General features: G+C 36.6%; 1 protein-coding gene across 2 annotated transcripts in view; it reads left to right on the top strand.

Annotated features, from left to right (window-relative positions):
- Window positions 1-14,067, top strand: part of gbf1 (golgi brefeldin A resistant guanine nucleotide exchange factor 1) — a 236,157-nt gene that overhangs the window by 113,582 nt on the left and 108,508 nt on the right. The window lies entirely within an intron of this gene.

Below are 14,067 nucleotides of genomic sequence, written 5' to 3'. Positions count from 1 at the left end.
TCAAAGGCATTTTTACGGTTTTACGGCCAATAACGTAGCATGCCGATGTGTTAGTATGCTAAAAAAAGAGTTCCTGAGTGTTTGCTCTTACAATAACAATGTCGCTAACAAAATACCGTATTTTCCGCACCATAAGCCGCACCTAAAAACCACAATTTTTCTCAAAAGCTGACAGTGCGGCTAATAACCTGGTGCGCCTTATATATGGATTAATATTAATATTTATTTTCATAAAGTTTAGGTCTCGCAACTACAGTAAACAGCCGCCATCTTTTTTCCCCATAGAAGAGGAAGCGCTTCTTCTTCTACGGTAAGCAACCGCTCCATAGAAGAGGAAGCGCTTCTTCTTCTACTGTAAGCAACCGCCAAGGTGAGCACCCGCCCCCGTAGAAGAAGAAGCGCGCGGATATTACGTTTCATTTCGTTTGTGTGTTTCTGTAAAGACCACAAAATGTCTCCTACTAAGAGACACGCGTACAAGGTTCCACTGACTTTTGATATTCATGTGAACCGCACTGTGGATACAACGGGAACACGTACGGTGAATATTCGCACCACAGGCAATGAGAAGTCGTCCTTCACCGTGAGCTAGCTAGCTTGCCATGCCAACGGCCAGAAACTTTCACCCACGGTGATATTCAAAAGGAAGACCTTGCCAAAAGAGAACTTTCCAGCCGGCGTCATCATAAAAGCTAACTCGAAGGGATGGATGGATGAAGAAAAGATGAGCGAAAACACTGGGTGACTTTTTTCACGCAGCTACGTCCCTGTTGATCTACGACTGCATGCACGTCCACTTCACAGATGGTGCCAAAAAACAAGTGAAGCACACCGAAGAAGAATAATTTGATGGATTTGTGGATGAGTAATAACTTCAGAAAGTGAGCTTTGAATGTTTATTTTGTGTGTTGTGTGACACTAACGTATGAGCAACGTTGAGTTATTGATGTTGCTATTGCTCTGCACTATTTTGAGTGATTGCACATTTGCACATTACATTTTGGGAGTGAACAAAATTGTTAGAATGCTGGTTTGTAATATATTATTAAAGTTTGACTGACCTATCTGACTGTTTTGTTGACGTTCCCTTTAGCGTAGCGTAGGTGCGGCTAATAGCACGGGGCGGCTAATAGGTAAACAAAGTTTTGAAATATGCCGTTCATTGAACGTGCGGCTAATAACACGGGGCGCCTTATGGTGCGGAAAATACGGTAACTGCTGTTGCTTCAGTTAGCGTCATTGATCGTCACTTAGCATTCTAAAACATGGAATAGCAGGCATATCAGGAGATTGGTAACAGGCATATTTGTAAAAAATTAGAGCATTGTTTAAATCATCTGATTTGTTGTGTGTGAATTGGATACAACTACATTGCTAACCTACTCAGTGGCCTAGTGGTTAGAGTGTCCTCACTGAGAACGGTAGGTTGTGAGTTCAAACCCCGGCCGAGTCATACCAAACACTATAAAAATGGGACCCATTACCTCCCTGCTTGGCACTCAGCATTAAGGGTTGGAATTGGGGGTTAAATCACCTAAAATGATTCGCTGGCCACTGCTGCTGCTCACTGCTCCGCTTACCTCCCAATGGATGAACAAGGGGATGGGTCAAATGCAGAGGACACATTTCACCACACCTAGTGTGTGTGTGACAATCATTGGTACTTTAACTTTAACTTAACATTGCATGTTGAGGAAAAAAATACCTTTGCAATCAAACTTTTTGAGTATGACTGTAGAGTAGTTCTAATTTATAATGCATTTATTTTATTAAAGGGCTTTAACTAATTCAATAATGTGACATTGTAATATGACAAAGAGAATGCTTAGGTTCAAGAACATTCCTATTAGATAGATATATAGTACTTTATTGATTCCTTCAGGAGAGTTCCCTGTGTTACAGTTCACAGGCCTTTTTTATTTAGGGTCCATGTTTATAACAATGCATTGAGTGATTGCCTTTACTAAATGCAACTAAAATCATCATCGACAAGCAGCAGTACATTTGATAAAATATCAGTAAAAAACAGTCCGAGTGGATATGTTGTCAAGTACTGCCATCTCCTGGTCGAACACCTTCCAAAGCCAGAAACTTTTTGCTTTGTGCCAATAATCACTGCTGCAAAAGGACTATCTACTAGTGTATTTAAATCAACATTATCAAATATATTAGTCCTTCTAGTTTATTCCTTATTGATAATGTTACCAAATATTTATTTCAGGAGTGCTAAGATACAAACAAATCTTAAAGGACATTTTATATATACGTCATTTGTCTTTATATTAGAGTCGGTCAAGCCACGATGTTATATTCTAAACAGCAATATTAACAAAACATTAAGTTATTTCTATATTGCTTTGTGCTGTCAAATAATTGAGTTTTTTATTCAGATTAACCACATTTTTGTGTTTTGTGACTAAGCTCAGTGAACTACTTGCATGCAGAATTTTAATGAATTAAAAGAGACCCAAATATTTTGACACAACTTAAAAAAAACCAAAAACAACATTTCATGAAAATAATGCCATAAATTAATATTTTTAAACATGTTGCAGTTGAATGCACACATTTGCTTACTGTTTGGTTTTATTTTAAGTGAAATTTGCCAACAGTTGTTGTTCAATGTATTTACCCGATCACCGGCCCTATAACAACCCATTCCTCCTTTTTGGTAACCATCCAGTGGTAATAGAGCATGTGCAGTCAAAATAATGTGTTTGAATAATCTGTGTTTATAAATGATTACTGCAATATTTGTAGGGATTATTTGCATTGGTTGTTAACACATTAACTTTAACAGTCATCATTTTGACACAAAAACATGCAATACAATCCGCTTTATTTATATAGCACTTTTCAATAAACAATACAAATTTCACAAAGTGCTGCACAGGAGTTAAAACACACATTTAGAAGCAGGATACAATTAATGACAGTAAATTGTAAAAAAAGACATTGAACTCAAAAGAGATCAAATAAGAAGATATAAGAATAAAATAAATAAGAATAAAAATGAATTTCTTTCAATATGCATCATCACAAAAAGGGTAATACTAAAAAAATGGATAGATGTTGATACTCCAACTCATACTAACTGGTATACACAAGCTATGGAAATGATATCAGTAGAAAAAACTGCATTTAGTTTAGATAATAATGAGTCATATATTGGAATATGGGATTCATTATTTAAATTTGTTTTAACTATTAAATTAACCTAAAAGATGACTTATTTTCTATTTGTGGAAAATATTGGACACAATGTGTTGTCAAGCTTATGTGACACTAGTGTACATTTTTTTAAATGTTTTTATTTTTTATAAATGGCTGTGTGTCAATGAGGGATTTCTGATCACTGCTATGTTGGAATTCTTATTAATATTGATATAGTTGTTGATATTATAACATTTTGTTTGACTACTTTTGGATTGTTTTGTGTCGTGTTTGTGTGTCCTCTCAATTGCTCTGTTTATTGCTATTCTGAATGTTGCCGGGCCGGATTTGTTTTTGGAATTGGAATTTTATTATTATAGTATTATTTTGTATTATTTTGTTGAAAAAAAAAAGAGAGATAAAATACATAAAATAAAATAAAACAGACTAAAATCACACAACTCTCATGTTGGTTTAAAAGCTAAGGAGTAAATGTACTGTATGTCTTAAGACGTGATTTAAAACTCATTAAAGAGGGAGCCGTCGGAATAGCAAGAGGGATATTGTTCCAAAGTTTTGGAGCCACAGCAGAAAATGCACGATCCCGGAACCTGGATTCAAAACGGGTTTTTTGGACCACAAGAAGAAATTGATCAGCTGACCTCAAAGACCTTGTGGGGGTGTAGATTTTTAAATGGTCTGACATAGGGCTGTGAATCTTTGGGTGTCCCACGATTCGATTCAATATCGATTCTTGGGGTCACGATTCGATTCAAAATCTTTTTTTTTTTTTCAATTCAACACGATTCTCGATTCAAAAACGATTTTTTCCCGATTCAAAACTATTCTCTATTCATTCATTACATAGGATTTCAGCAGGATCTACCCCAGTCTGCTGACATGCAAGCAGAGTAGTAGATTTTTGTAAAAAGCTTTTATAATTGTAAAGGACAATGTTTTATCAACTGATTGCAATAATGTAAATTTGTTTTAACTATTAAAGGCCCACCGAAATGAGATTTTCTTATTTAAACGGGGATAGCAGATCCATTCTATGTGTCATAATTGATCATTTCGCGATATTGCCATATTTTTGCTGAAAGGATTTAGTAGAGAACATCGACGATAAAGTTCGCAACTTTTGGTCGCTTATAAAAAAAGCCTTGCCTGTACCGGAAGTAGCGTGACGTCACAGGTTGTGGAGCTCCTCACATCTGCACATTGTTTACAATCATGGCCACAAGCAACGAGAGCGATTCGGACCGAGAAAGCGACGATTTCTCCATTAATTTGAGCGAGGATAAAAGATTCGTGGATGAGGAAAGTGAGAGTGAAGGACTAGAGGGCAGTGGAAGCGATTCAGATAGGGAAGATGCTGTGAGAGGCGGGTGGGACCTGATATTCAGCTGGGAATGACTAAAACAGTAAATAAACACAAGACATATATATTACTCTACTAGCCACAACACAACCAGGCTTATATTTAATATGCCACAAATTAATCCCGCATAACAAACACCTCCCCCCTCCCGTCCATATAACCCGCCAATACAAATCAAACACCCGCACAACACACTCAATCCCACAGCCCAAAGTACCGTTCACCTCCGCAAAGTTCATACAGCACATATATTTCCCTAAAGTTACGTACGTGACATGCACATAGCGGCACGCACGTACGGGCAAGCGATCAAATGTTTGGAAGCCGCAGCTGCGTACTCACGGTAGCGCGTATCCAACTCAAAGTCCTCCTGGTAAGAGTCTCTGTTGTCCCATCTTCACAAGCATGCATATCCAACTCAAAGTCTTCCTGGTAAGAGTCTCTGTTGTCCCAGGCCAATGGTAAAGCTTGTCCCAGGCCAATGGTAAAGCTTGACTGTCATCGTTCGGGAATGTAAACAATGAAACACCGGCTACGTGTGCTGCGGCCGGCCGCTAATACACCGCTTCCCATCTACAGCTTTCTTCTTTGCCATGTCCATTGTTCATTAAACAAATTGCAAAAGATTCACCAACACAGATGTCCGGAATACTGTGGAATTTTGCGATGAAAACAGACGACTTAATAGCTGGAACAAAATGGTGTCCCAAAATGTCCGCTACAATCCGTGACGTCACGCGCAAACGTCATCATACCGAGACGTTTTCAGCAGGATATTTCGCGGGAAATTTAAAATTGCACTTTATAAGTTAACCCGGCCGTATTGGCATGTGTTGCAATGTTAAGATTTCATAATTGATATATAAACTATCAGACTGCGTGGTCTGTAGTAGTGGGTTTCAGTAGGCCAAAAATATGACTTATTTTATCTTTGTGAAAATATTGGGCACAGTGTGTTGTCAAGCTTATGAGATGCAATGCAAGTGTAAGCCACTGTGACACTATTGTTCATTTTTTTTATTTTTATAAATGTCTAATGATAATGTCAATGAGGGATTTTTAATCACTGCTATGTTGAAATTGTAACCAATATTGATACTGATGTTGATAATATTAATAATATAATGTTTTATTTATTTATTTTTTATCGTGTTCTGTTTGTGTTGTGTTTGCTCGGTTCTCGTATTATCTTTTAACCTGCCCATTGTACAGCACTTTGGCTACCCTTGTGGTAAATTTTAAATGTGCTTTATAAATAAAGTTGATTTGATTTGATTTGATATTAATTTTTGTTTCATTACTTTTGGTTTGTGTCTCCTCTCAATTGCTCTTTTTATTGCAGTTCTGAGTGTTGCTGGGTCGGGTTTGGTTTTGAAATTGGATTGCATTGTTATGGTATTGCTGTGTATTGTTTTGTTGGATTGATTGATTAAAAAAAATAAAAAAATAATATTTTAATTAAAAAATAATAAAAAAAAATCGATTTTTAAAAAATGAGAATCGATTCTGAATCGCACAACGTGAGAATCGCGATTCAAATTCGAATCGATTTTTTCCCACACCCCTAGTCTGACATATACAGTATGTTGACGTATCCGTTAAGCGATTAAAAAACAAACAAGACAATTCCATTAATTTTCTACCGCTTGTCCCTCTCGGGCCTGCGGCGGGTGCTGGAGCTATCCCAGCTGCAGCACCCGGAGGGGGCAGGGTACCCCCTGGACAAGTTGCTACCTCATCACAGGTTCAACACAGATAGACAATTATACAATTATTTCTAAAATGCCAGTGAAGGGATGTTAAAATGGGGGTGATGTGCTCATGTTTTTTTGTGACAGTTCAAAGGCGAGCAGCAGCATTTTGGACGAGCTGCAATCGGGTTCATTCCAACATAGAGGATAGTGGCGGTTTTTAAAGAAAGAAAGTCCAACTGGAGTATCAACATGAAGTGAAGTCATGCTTTCTGCCGCTCTCCTCTTTCGTCAGGGGCATGGAGGGACAAAAAGATAGTCAAACACAAGTACATTTTAACATTACACCAGAAAAAGATGCTGGATTTTTTACTAGTCGTTTTTAATTTTAAAAAGTCATGAAAAGTCTTTAGACACTTGAAAAATTCTCAAAGCAGATTAAGTGCAATAAGGAGCAACAATGGGAAATATGGCAAAATGATATAAAATATGTTGAAAGTAATTAAAAACAGATTTATTTTTAAATGTATGTGTATATATTTGTAGCCTTTTTAAAGAAAATCATATCATCATAGTAGATTATGCAAATTATACGATGAGGTCGTGGTGACCACGCAAAGCCACGCTCTTAACCCCTGGGTGTGCCACCTAAACCCACACATTGTTCCAAGCGACTAATGAGAGTTGTGTGATCTACTGTGTCAAATGCAGCAGTTCGATCTAAAAGAATTAAAATGGCAGAATCACCAGAATCAATGGATATTAAAGGTAATTAAAAACCCTTTAAAGTGCAGATTTGGTGCTATGAAAGGCTTTACAACTAGACTAAAAACATCAAGAATAATGTGCAAATCAAGATAAGACTAATTGTAAAAGCACAGCTTTTTCTAAAATCTTTGAAATAAAAGGAATCTTCGACATGGGTCTAAAATGTGATAATATAGAGGGATCTAAGTTAGGTTAGTTTAGCAGAGGTTTTGCAACAGCTTGCTTAAAATAATTTGAGACCGTCCCTGAAGCAAGACTGCTGTTGATTATTTACTGGACATGGGGGGCGATGCCATCCCAGACAACTTTGAACAGACGAGTTGGCATTTAGTCAGTGGAACATTCTGCAGGTTTGAGTTGTGATACAATTTTGTTGAGCAAGCACAGAAACAGCGGCTCAAACTGCTTGGAAGTGAATGGACAGGTGACACAAATAGAAGGGTCAAAAGATGGGAAAGAAATGTTTGCCCTAATTGTGTCAACCTTATGAATCAAAAAGTCAATACATTTTTCACAGACCTCTGACAAAGCTAAGCATGTGGGTTGGGGAACATTTAAAATAGAATTAATTGTTTTTAATAAAACATGTGGGTTGTTAAAATTACTTGTAATGATGTCAGAACAATGTTTGTTCTTTTCTACCTTCAGAACGTTCTGAAACTCTTTCCAGGAGTCTTTCATGATGGCATGGGGAACATGAAGCGTATCTTTTTTTCATTTACACACTATCTGTCTGCACCTACGCCTGGCCTCTCTTGTTACATTATTTAACCATGGCTCACCTTTAGCCTTAGGGCTCATGAGTTTTAAAGGAGCAATAGAATCAAGAATTAGACAACAAGTGTGAAAGCAGGACATCAAATCTTCTGTATTTAAAGAGAGAGTGGGCAAAGTGTCCAGAACGGAATTAAAGGCAGAGGAGAACTCCGCAGCAGTGGACAGGGCGAGTAGAATTCAAACAACACGGGCATATGGTCAGAGAAGATAGCATCACGTATTTGAACGTTAAGTATATCAAGATTATGTGTCATTATACGATCCAAAGCGTGGCCCTGTTCTTGTGTGGTAGCAGCACAATGTTGCATGAAATTAAAATAACTCAAATATGTAAAAAGCAACTTCAGAGGACAACAGACATGAACGTTGAGGTCTCCAACAATTGGGTCTGTTATAAATAAAACAAAAAAACAACAAAACATTTGCAAAAAATCTAAAACCTAAAGATGGGACATCATTTATGAAGGATGCTCCACACAAGAAAGTTGCGTCAGCAGAGGGGAAATGTATGTACGTTACTTTAACTGCAAACGTTGGTATAGAAAAATTATGTGATATACACATTTACAATGTAAAATATTGTATCATTATTACCATTCAAATGTTTTTTTTATAAGATAACCCATACAAAAACTCATCTATTGTGCCAGTAATAGTATGTATTTATATTGAAGTCATCATGTACGGGTGCCAATTCTAATAGCTTTTTACATTGTTCATGATGACTACTAATGTCTTTCAACACAGTATATACTTTGCACTACTTATACAAATGTAACTTATAAATAAAAAATCCATATTTGGACAACGATTTGGAAAACATGATACTATTTTATTTATCTCATTAACCACTGTCAGTCACGGTTAAGCTGACATTATGATTGGTCAAATATTGGCATTCCAATAGCTGGTATTCCGACACGTGACTTCTTACCGGAAGTGAAAACCAATGGTGGTGGTCGACTAAGCTAAGATGGCTGTTGTACAGCAAGCAGCCCACGAACTATCGGAGTACAAAAGAGGCTTAAATCTTTCTGCAAAAAGCAGATACAACAAAAACTCTAACTAATGGAATAGATTCTTATACTTTATCAAAAAAAAAATTGTTCAGTGATATCAAGGATTATGTCGGTGGCGTACCCAGACGTATCGAACGATTGTGCTCCAGATGCCATGATTCTACATGATAAAACAGAAACTTGGAAAAGCATGGAGATCTACAACTTCTTTGTGTGTGGCTGGGTCAAGGAAATTGGTATCAAGACTCTCCCAGATAAAAGTAAATCATTTTTGCTTGGGTAAGGTTGCATTTCATAATTTAACTTTGCGTCTTCTGGCATGTTTGTTGCTGTTGCATGCATTGTTTACGAGTAGCGTCTTTCCCCCCGTCTTTATCAAACTATAACTATAGATGTCAACATTGTGTATGTGTTGCGCTCTTCCACTCTTTTTAATTACCTCTCGAAGAACTCTAAAGAAACGTTTATCCTTTTCGCGATTTGAATGATACGTACAGCCGAAAACAATGCAGGCAGAGGGCATTTTTTCTTTGAGAAAAGCTAAATGGCCCCTAGTACCCATTGAGAACAGAACTAGCTTGACCACCACACGTATTCATTGGGCAGGACATGACGTCATTAAAATCCAAGCAATAGCATGACCATTTATGGATGTTTGTTAGAGGAGTGTCAGACACTGGGCATGAACTTGTCCGCGCACATTTCACTCAAGGTGTGATTTATAATGAGAAGAGTGCGTACAAGTGTGCCCAGCAAGCTTTTACGAATGAGGTACCTGGTGACGTAAAGCAGCTTCAAAACAACATATTGTATTTTTCTGTGTTTTGTCCTGTAATCCACACACAATACACAAACATATATTTTTTTGTTCTTAAAACCTAAATTGAGCCAGCGTGATTTAGTGCTTGTATTTGGAAGTTAAAACTGAGCTGTTTGTTTGGATCACAATAAATGTGTGATGTTTCAGAAATTTAAAGTCAAAGTAATTCACTTATAGGTGCTGGTTTTGTTTGGTACAGTGCTCTTTCTATTTATGTGGTAAATCTCTTTGTGGTGACAGGGGCATGGCGTTAAAATTATGTCATTGTAGTATTTGCATAAATGGCTTTGCCGTCTATTTTATTTCAAATGATTAAAATTTTATACATACATTTGAAAACAAATCATTGTAGTATCAACATATTTTTTTTTATTGTTACATTATTTAGTTTTGCTGTAATTTTCAATTGTTGCTGCTTATTTAATTACTACAATGTAACACAGACGGCACTTTGTGCATCTCTCGTTTATGTACATGTTTTATTCTGAATGTTTGAATGTAACTTGGCAGATAGGTAAATAGTCCTTTAAAATGGAGGTGAAAAAACTTCCAACTTCAGGTTATTGATATTCTCCGCAATTAAGTTGCTGTAAAACTAAGTACACTAAGGCAAGTACATTATTACATACACAGAGTGTACATACATGTAAGAATGATGTTAAATCAACAGTGTGGTATCAACAATACAGTTTCCAACTGGAAAAGGTTGGCTATAATGCTGCTAGCTTAATGCTGACATGATGGACGATCCCATTGACAGGCGATCATTTTAAACTTGTACCAATGTTTAACAAATGAGATTTTAAGGGAACAACATTGACATAAAACCGCAAAAGTGCTGATTTTAAAACAAATAACGCAGTCAATGTTTTGTGGAACAGGATTGTCAGAAGATGGCAGCACATATCACCTGGAAGGTGAATGTTACACCAAATTGTCAAACAATTTTTTTTAATGTTGCATAAATGAATACATTGAAATCTCTGGATGCATTTTCTGCCTATCCCAGAAAACAGGATATTGGTAGTGAAAGCTCATTAAAGTCAAATGTTCACTGCCATCTTTTCAACATATTGTATCACAAGTTTCACATTCACAGCCTACAAGTACATTTAATCTACAACTGTACTTCATAGCTCAAGCAGATCCATTAAGTTTCTTATTGAATAAACCAATAGGCAAAAACATTACATCTACTATACTTCAATCTTTTGTGAACAGAAGAAACTATAATGTAAGTAAACGTCATGTTTTTCAGCCTTTCCATCAATGCCCACCCACCATCTCATTACCGTGCTATTCAGTTAATGAACAGCTTTCTAGCTGCTCGTATTTCACAAACACTGTATCGTGTTCCTCTGACAGCCAATTTTTCCAAGTCTCCTACTCACAAAAGGCCACATCTGGTCTCAGGATTAGAAGAACAAAACATTGAACTGAGACTAGTTGGGGAGTTAGTCCGTAAGGAAGGTTTACCAATTGAGTCCCTCTGTGGAGGTTGGAAAAATATAGTTGTTTGAGAAGTGCTAATTTGATTTTGGAGTACAATGGTACCCCCACATCGTGTTTGTTAGCAATATTGGAGTACAGTAGTACCTCCACATCATGTTTTTAGCGATATGTTCCAAAATGTCCAATGGAGACAGAATCATACAAAAACAAATATCCTACAATGAATAAAACAATCAAAATCCAATTAATCTGTTCCAGACAACCAAAAATATGAAAACAAATTACATTTCTGTAGATAATAATGATAGTGTAACATGCAGAAAACAATTTGAAATACATATAAACAATGAATAAAATGTGTTTTGGATGGCAAATATAGTGATGAGCAGAGAGGATGGAGATCCAAGAGTCTTTATTGTTTTGTGAACATAACGGAAATTTCAATGAGGGTTTCAATAAAAGGAAACTTTAAAGTAATGAGTACTATATAAAAAAATCTCCAAATAGTATATTTTCAATTGAAAAAAAAAAAAAGTCATAAACATATGCAGAAGAAATTGCACAAGCAGTGCCAGTAACCGATAGCAGTGTGAATGATGAGCAGGAGCAGCATTAAACAAATGGCCAAATATTATGTGTCTAAAGTTCACATACTGTGAGTTCTTTCTAAATGCGCGTTGGCAACAGATTTTTCTTTGGTCCCATGGTGGATTATTTTGCGTTCAGACTCAATGAAAAAAAAGCACAGACACTGTCTGAAAGCCTGTGTGCCTAACGCTCTATTACGCAGCGCGCTTGAACACCTCATCACGTGCATCCTACTTCGTCATGAATTAAGGAGACATATATGGAGTTGTTGATTGTTCTGTGTGCGTTCTATGAATGCACGTAATAAAGATAATTCCCTGCTTGAAAGATGTCTATAGTGTCCAAACTCTAAATTAACCACAATCAATTCCTCACACAGACTGAGTTAGCAACATGTGAATTCTTTGTTTGAACACTTCATTCCACAAATTGATATGCACTAATCAGGTTTTTTACCTGCAACATTTGGCCATACAGTACATAAAAACCAAGACAACCTTGCGGCGAAATCCTATGAAAAGTGAACACTGAAAAACCTCTGTATATATCCTCCTGAGAACCAGTGTCCTCTGCAATTAACATTTTGGAAAAACAGAGCGCTATTATGCAAAACACAGATGTCCTCTGCAGAGGACGCCTGCACTCATGAGGATATAGTAGGGATGTGACAAGATCTTTCGAGAATAAAATGTGACGATAGTTATCGTTTAAGGAATAGATGTTCCGCGGTTACAACACAGTCAGAAGTTGTTGTTTTTTAAATAGAATTGGAAAAAGCAATTCCGATCTTGGAACCGCACATTAAATGCTTTGTGCACATCTGGCACTATCTTTTAAACTGGGAGCTAGCAAACAGTGCCAGGCGGCCATGGCTGGGGAAACTTCTCTCCTTCGTTTGAAATTCTTAGCCAACCCGGCGTGTGTGTATGTCCAAGTAGGCTAAAAAGTCAATCATGGATGCAAAGACAGAAAAGCAACCCTTGCTTCCTACCAGCTGCAAGACACCACTGCAGCATAAAACAGAGGTAAAACAGTTAATAATTGAAACACTTGACAGACCACTTAAAGACCCTACAAAGCTCCTAAAAAGACATGTATTTATATTTACTTTATTTTAACTTTCATAATTTGTCATTTTATTTTTTCCTTGTGGAAACAAGTTTTGTCACTAAGCCTGAATTTAAAAAAAATATTTTCTTTTCCAATTTTTTACCATTTCATAGTAATTTACTTAAAGGAGTCCTATTTTGCAAAACCAACTTTTCTTACTTGTTGGTATCTGTGTATGTCAGATCCCAAAAATGTGAAATCAAACTATGGATGCATGGCGCAGATATTTGTAAAATAATCTTGCCTTCTTCCAAACTTGATCCAAATGAGCCATTTGGAATGTGAGCCTTTAATTACATCATTTGCCTTAGTCGCATCAGCATAGGGCTGGGCAATATGGCAAACAAAATGATCACAATTAATTTTTTCATTTCATTCAACCTCAATTAATATCACAATTTGTTTATTTTTTTTATTAAGGTCAGATTGTCCTGTGAAGGATTATACCGAGTAGTACCGTTGCATCCCTACTGTTTTTTTACTGCGGTATCTTGTAATAGACATTTCCACCATGTTTGATCGTGGTAATATATGCTAACAGCTGACAACTGTCATTTTGTTCATACATATGATTGTGTTTACTAGAGGTGCAACAGTAAAGGGAACCCACGTTGCGGTCCGTACCTCGGTTTTAGGGCCACGGTTTTGCTTCTTTTACAGTACGTTTGAGTGGGAGCTCAAGTTAACATTTATTAAAAACAACTCTTTCAAATGGTAAATTATTATTTGTACTCTTTGATTACTTGTATACATCAGTGTTTCTTACTAGTGCTTTGGCAAATGGAAAACATTGACCCGGATTGTGGAGTTTTAAAAATCTCAAATTCTGTATCTTATGCTTAATAAAAATACATTAAAGTGCAGTTGGAATTTGAGGTACTGTAAAATAATGTGTACCAGCACATAAAACATGTTTAATGATTATTTCAGGAACAAAATGTTTTTATCCATAAACTCAAAAATGATTTTAAAAAAAAGTGTTGTATTAAAACGAGTTGAATTAGAGCAAACACAAAAACAAAAAAACAAACAAAAAGTCAGATTAAAAATGATTTACATATAAAGTGTCTTTTTCTGAATAAATTAATAGATGTGTTTATTCTCCCATTCGGGACCGATATAGTAGTTCAGTCACGGACATATTCTGTGCCTGCCTGCGGGCTGCATTCAGGGCAAGATTACTGTGCACCACAACGTGAATTTAAGAAGTTGCTGCTTCTTTGTTGTGTTTCAACTTTTATGCTAGTGGTGGCCATATTTCTTTATTTTCTTCTGGGCTGCACTTCCAGGTGTGTAGGGGGAAGAGGC

The sequence above is a fragment of the Entelurus aequoreus genome, linkage group LG09, assembly GCF_033978785.1.
Source record: "Entelurus aequoreus isolate RoL-2023_Sb linkage group LG09, RoL_Eaeq_v1.1, whole genome shotgun sequence".
NCBI classification, from domain to species: domain Eukaryota; kingdom Metazoa; phylum Chordata; class Actinopteri; order Syngnathiformes; family Syngnathidae; genus Entelurus; species Entelurus aequoreus.
This window is presented reverse-complemented; position numbering and strand designations above follow the sequence as displayed.